At 53.3% G+C, this 4,980-nt stretch overlaps 1 pseudogene; it reads right to left on the bottom strand.

Moving 5' to 3' along the window:
* Positions 1-2,592: 2,592 nt before the first annotated feature.
* On the bottom strand, positions 2,593-3,762 carry LOC139828722 (olfactory receptor 14J1-like; annotated as a pseudogene).
* Between the last annotated feature and the right edge of the window lie 1,218 nt (positions 3,763-4,980).

Below are 4,980 nucleotides of genomic sequence, written 5' to 3'. Positions count from 1 at the left end.
GAGGAGCACTGAAGGATACCATATCCCTACCCAACATCTCCTCCCCACAGGTGTCTCTTGGGTCCCTGGAACCACCTCAGTGACAAGGGGGAGGGCACTTCCTGTATGGGGTGGAGGAGATGGGGACTGGAATGAGGGATCTGGGCAGCTTCTCCTGGTTGTTCATGCAGCAAGAAGCTGTGCTGAATATTTGGAGAGAGGAACTCTTCCTAAGGGCCTCCAAAGGGCTTGGGGATGGTCTACAGTTTCCTATATGCTGCCTTTTCTGGTGGAGGCCACAGAGGCTGCCAGCCCTCTAGGGGACCCAGGACAGGCCTTGTCCTTCCTCTGGGCACAGCTGGACCCCAGTTCTCCAGCTCAACCCCAGCTCAGGAGCCTTGTCTAGGGGTGACTTTCGGGGTAAGGTTAACAAGAGGGATGCATAAGTTTGTCTTAAGAACAAGTGATGAGCACCAGCACTGAAATACCAGAGCAAAATGATGTGGTTTCTGGGTGAATACTTTCTTCAGTGCAAGACCTGACACAGGGTCTCAGACTTGCTTTCCATGCCACCCTTCATGAGGGATGATGCACTAAGAGATGGTAAGTGGGGGACACCAATCCTTCTCCAGCTACTTCCCAGGCCTGGTGAAGCACCAGGACAGCAAGGATTTCTGGCCCTGCACCCTAAACTCTGGGTATAATCATGGGGCAGCTGAACAACAGCATTTTTCTCTCCAAGGCCATTTCCAGCCCAGGTCAGCTCCTGTGTGATTTCCCCCATCCCTCCTCTGATCTGCTCTGGTGCTCCTGGTCCCATCCTGTTCTCCCCACTGGGCCCCAAACCGGCAGTAATGCTCTGCAGAGCAGGTTGGCTGCAGAACCATGGGGTGACTGCACACTGGTTGTGCTGCTCAGTGAGGGACACAGATGCAGCTGGATGGGCTGCACCGTCACTGAGCTCTTTCCTGGGGGTCTAAAGTTCTGGAATGGGTCCAGAGCATTTCTTGGGACTCATTGGGTTTTCCGCTCATTTCTGTTCAGCAATCCCTTCCTTGTCCTTCAGGTTCCTGGAAACTGGTGCAGGAAGACATGGCCTATCCCCTTCCCAGGGACAGAGGTATGCTGGCCACCCCTTCATTCTTCAAATTCTCCGTCCTGCCCTTCTTGAAGATGGGTTTGACATCTTCCTTTCCTGAGGACCTCAGAACTTCTCTGATTCTGCTGTCACTCTTGGTAGCACAATCCAGAATCATGGGCAAGGGTGAGAGAGCACTTGAAATGAGCCTGTCCCAGCAGCTGAGATGAATCTCACTGGGCCACTGAGGTTTGTTCCTGGAATAACACACAGAAATGCCACGGTTCCAACAGGCATCCATATCTGAGTTGGTCTCAGGACTCCTTCTGCACCCAGGGATGCTCACAGACAGAGTCTGACCCTTTTGCACATAGAGGCCGTAGTCTCAGTTTCTCTCTGGCCTCCTGTTGCCACTCCAAAGGGATGGGAGAAACCTCAGCCCTGTGCTGTGTCACCTGCTCTGCACACATCTGAGATGTGCCACGTAATGAGGAATGGACACGGGGACGTAAGTTCAAGGAAGAAGATCCCAGTGGGTGGTTTCCCCTGGGCTGTTACTCCCAATGTGAAGTGACCTTGAGACACTGTCTGTGCCACAGGCCTTCATGGAACCCCCAGGAATAGCTGCTGTCGTTAGTGTTCACCTGGATTCATCTCACCTCTCGTACATGATGTGCATGCTCACATCTCATCTGTACAATGCAGACATGGATTTCTGACCTACTCATTCAGTGTCCATCCATGGAGGGGAGAGCAATGTCTGTGAGCTGGGGAGAGAGGCCAGGGCTGGTAGTGCGGGGCCAGACCATGACGATGCCCTGGGGCAGATGCTGTGGGGTGTCCAGTGCACAGCCCAGCCCCTGCTCTGCTGGTCCTGCAGGTCTCTGGCAAGAGGCCTGGCTGTGAGAGGACACTGCTGTGTGCCAGCCCTGTACACACACTCTGATCAGCTGAACAATTGTGTTTCATATGTGGGTCAGTTTCTTGAGCATGTTCTTGAGAGAACCTTTGTAAGAAGACCTAAACCTTGAAGCCCTGCCCATAGGAAATCACCTTTCTATCTGGAAAGGCTGTTGTGAGTCCAGCTCTGTCACAGCAGTGCGGATTGCCTGTCCCTGCCTGCGCTCACAGCACTGACACACAGCAGGACGGGACCAAGCTGCCAGAGCACTCAGGCCTTGCACGAACAAAAGGGATGAGAAGGAGAATGTGGGAGTGGAACCAGAATAGCTCTGGAAGGCCAAGCGCTGGTGCTCCCTGTCTGTGCTACCATGATGGACTCTTTTCCTCTCCACCCACCGCAGGAACTGTCCCTGCAGCTCCAAACAGGCCCTGTGGAAAGGATCTCAGGAAAAAATAGATGCTGCAAGGCCTTTTAATTTGTTGAAACACCCATAGAGCACAACTTCTCATTCACACAGCCCCTCAGTAAGCAAAGAAGACAGTGAATTGGAAAGGGGATGACAATATTACCATATGTGAAAAACCATAAGCAGCAACAAAAAATACAGAAGACAGGCTGGGCCTACAACAATTTACACTATAACTGTTAAACAGAAGATGATGGGCAGTTTATAGCTATAAGGAAATAATCCAGTCATCAGTTTCCTCAGGGCATCCTTGAGCTCCTGGTTCCTCATGCTGTAGATGAGGGGGTTCACCACCGAGTACAGAACAGACACCACCAGGTCCAGGGATGGAGAAGAGATGGAGTGGGGCTTCAGGTTGGCAAACGTGGCAGTGCTGACAAACAGGGAGACCACGGCCAGGTGAGGGAGGCAGGTGGAAAAGGCTTTGTGCCGTCCCTGCTCAGAGGGGATCCTCAGCATGGCCCTGAAGATCTGCACATAGGACACCACGATGAACACAAAACACATGAAAACTAAACAGGCACTAAAGACAATAAGTCCAGATTCCCTGAGGTGTGAGCAGGAGAGCTTGAGGATGTGGGGGATTTCACAGAAGAACTGGCCCAGGGCATTGCCCTTGCACAGTGGCAGTGAAAATGTATTGGCTGTGTGCAGCAGAGCATTGAGAAACCCAGTGGCCCAGGCAGCTGCTGCCATGTGGACACAAGCTCTGCTGCCCAGGAGGGTCCCGTAGTGCAGGGGTTTGCAGATGGCAACGTAGCGGTCGTAGGACATGATGGCTAGAAGTGAATATTCTGCAGTAGCACAGAACAAGAAAAAAAAGAGCTGGGCAGCACATCCTGTGTAGGAAATAGCGCTGGTGTCCCAAAGGGAATTGGCCAAGGACTTGGGGAGAGTGGTGGAGATGGAGCCCAGGTCAAGGAGGGCGAGGTTGAGCAGGAAGAAGTACATGGGGGTGTGGAGGTGCTGGTCCCAGGCTATGGTAGTGATGATGAGGCCGTTGCCCAGGAGGGCAGCCAGGTAGATGCCCAGGAAGAGCCAGAAGTGCAAGAGCTGCAGCTCCCATGTGTCTGTGAACGCCAGGAGGAGGAACTGGGTAATGGAGCTGGTGTTGGACATTTGCTTTTCCTGAGCATTGGGGCGCTGTCATGAGAAAAAAAAATGCAGTGAAAAGCCAGGGGAGAGTTCTCCGAAAAATAAAACCAACTCCCCTAGACCCTCCCCTGTCACACACAGATACCCTTTTCTTTTTCTAGGAGAACTTTCTCCAGCACTGTGGCTGGAACCCTGCTTGGCGCTGGAAAATGTGCAACCGAGAGCAGGGACTCTGCCCATGGGCTCTCAATAATTCAGCCCAGCTCTGCAGAAATGGGGCCACGGGAACGGTGGGGACTGTCCTGGTTCTGCTAATACAGAAGGGCTGTCAGCACTTGCTTTCCAGTGATAAGGAACAGAGATGGTGAAGGCAGTTTAAGAGTTCCAGGATTCTTTACATCTCCCCACATATTCACTGCAGAGTATTGTTGGGCGTCAGAAACCCTCAGCATTTCTGCTGCACTCCGGGAAATTAGAGCAAGTCCTGTGAGGATGCCTGTGGGTCAGTGCAGAGTGAGGGCAGCTGGTCTGTCCCTCTGTCTGGCTCCAGCTACCCTGGGCTAGCACCTTTCTGAGATGGAGCCTGATCACACTCCCATGTTACCCTGAAAAGCCACCAGGCACTGCTAAGAATAGAAGGACCCACCTCAGAGCATGACATGCCTCACCCTTTCCTAAGGTCTCAGCACCCCACATTTAGCCCAGGACACGCACGACTTCTTTTCACAAAGCAAACAGCATTTTCTCTGATGCTTCATCTCTGTGCTTCTACATGGCGATTCAGATAACACAGAGATGCTGGAGGACAGGTACGCATCCTGGATAGAAGCTCACAGCTTGGAAGGAAACCTTAGTGAGACAGCCAAGGGTCCTAATGATGGCATTTGATTCAAGGAGACTCAGTTCATTCCCCAGCCCCACAGACTGCATTGCCCACACCCCACAGGTCAGAGCAAAGCTGGGACATGTGTTCCCATGGACACACCTGCAGGAAATGACCCACAAGATCAGGCTGTGACTCTGCAGCTGAAACTGCCATCCCCAGAGAGCCTGACAGCAAGAACAAGATCCCAACAGCAGTGACCCAGAGCAGGGGAGCAAGAAGGACAATGCGGTGAGGGTGGGGGTGAGAGAGGCCAGGGCAGAGGCAGCCGGGCACTCAGACAGCGTCACCCTTCCCCAGCTGTGCAGCCACCTCCCAGACACCAACATTGCCGGGCAGCTGCTCTCAGCCCCTGTGCTCTGCAGAGGAACTGGAGCTCTGGCTGCACAGGAGCTGCTTCATGCCTTGGAGCCCCCGGCCCTGAGGGCAGAGGCTTTGCTGGGTGGGACAGGAGGCCAGGGGGCTGCTCACAGGAGGGATCTGCACTGCAGGGGATCACAGGGACTTTTCTCTGTTCTCCCACCCATAACAATTCTGGGTTCAGTTTCCTCCCATTTCTGATCATTTCCCTGCTG

The sequence above is a fragment of the Patagioenas fasciata genome, chromosome 10 (assembly GCF_037038585.1).
Source record: "Patagioenas fasciata isolate bPatFas1 chromosome 10, bPatFas1.hap1, whole genome shotgun sequence".
NCBI classification, from domain to species: Eukaryota; Metazoa; Chordata; class Aves; order Columbiformes; family Columbidae; genus Patagioenas; species Patagioenas fasciata.
This window is presented reverse-complemented; position numbering and strand designations above follow the sequence as displayed.